Below are 1,244 nucleotides of genomic sequence, written 5' to 3' on the forward strand. Positions count from 1 at the left end.
TTCTTCGCTTATCAGTGACCAACATGGTCACCATCCACACCACATGCCTGCTAATGTATTCCCCTTAAGTCTCAGTTTTAGAAAGGGGTTTGCTCTTAGGAGACCCGACCACTTGCCTTGATGGCTCTTGGGCAAACAACTTACTTGTTCTTGTAGTAATCAATCAGACTGATTGATTATCCCTTCAAACCATGACTCAGTCCCTGTATCCTGGAGCCCTGTTGTTCTAAGGTTGTGCATACATCATCATTTACCTCTGTCCTACTTAACCCAGGTGAACCTGCCTAACTGTTCTCCCATTAGCCTTGTTCTTCCATTCTACTCCCCCTTCTTATGTATTGCCCCTCCAACCCACTGCACCCTAGCTAACTTGTGTCTATTCCTTACCCTGTGCTCTATCTTCCCCTCCCTCCCACCGCTTCTCTCATCCCATACATCCTGGTGATCAGCAAATATATATTAATTTCCCCCCCCTTTTAGTGTGGGTTCTTTTTCTTAATCTTTTATAATAATGATCCTATGCAGTATTTCTCCTTTTGTGACTGACAAATTTCACTCAGCATAATGTCCTCAAGGTTCATCCATGTTATGCGGTGGCTTGCAGCTTCCTTGTTGTTCTTCAGGGTGGCATAGTATTCAGTTGTGTGTATGTACCACAGTTCATTTATCCATTCTTCAGTTGATGGGCATTTAGGCTGTCTCCATCTTTTTGCTATTGTAAATAGTGCTGCTATGAACATTGGTGTGCATATATTTATTTGTGTTATGGTTCATATTTCTTGTGGGTAAATACCAAGTAGAGGGATTGCTGGGTCTTAAGGTATTTCTATTTCCAAACTTCTGAGGAAGCACCATATTCATTTCCAGAGTAGTTGGACCATTTTGCAATCCCACCAGCAATGCAGGAGCTTTCCAGTCTCTCCACATCCTCACCAGCATTTATTTTTTATCTACATTTTTTATCATTGCTGTTATTGTTGGTGTGAGATGATATCTCATTGTTGTTTTGATTTGCATCTCTCTAATGGCTAATGATCATGAACATTTCTTCATATGTTTGTTGGCTGCCCGGATCTCTTTCTTGGTGGTGTCTTTTCATGTCCTGTGCCCATTTTTTAATTAGGTTATTTATCTTTTTCTTGTAGAAGTGTTTTAGTTTCCTATATATTTTAGAAATTATTCTCTTGTCTGGTGTGTGATTGCAAAAGATTTTTTCCCATTCTGTGGGTTCCCTTTTTACTCTT

This window comes from Chrysochloris asiatica, unplaced genomic scaffold, assembly GCF_000296735.1.
Source record: "Chrysochloris asiatica unplaced genomic scaffold, ChrAsi1.0 scaffold00059, whole genome shotgun sequence".
Classification (NCBI taxonomy): domain Eukaryota; kingdom Metazoa; phylum Chordata; class Mammalia; order Afrosoricida; family Chrysochloridae; genus Chrysochloris; species Chrysochloris asiatica.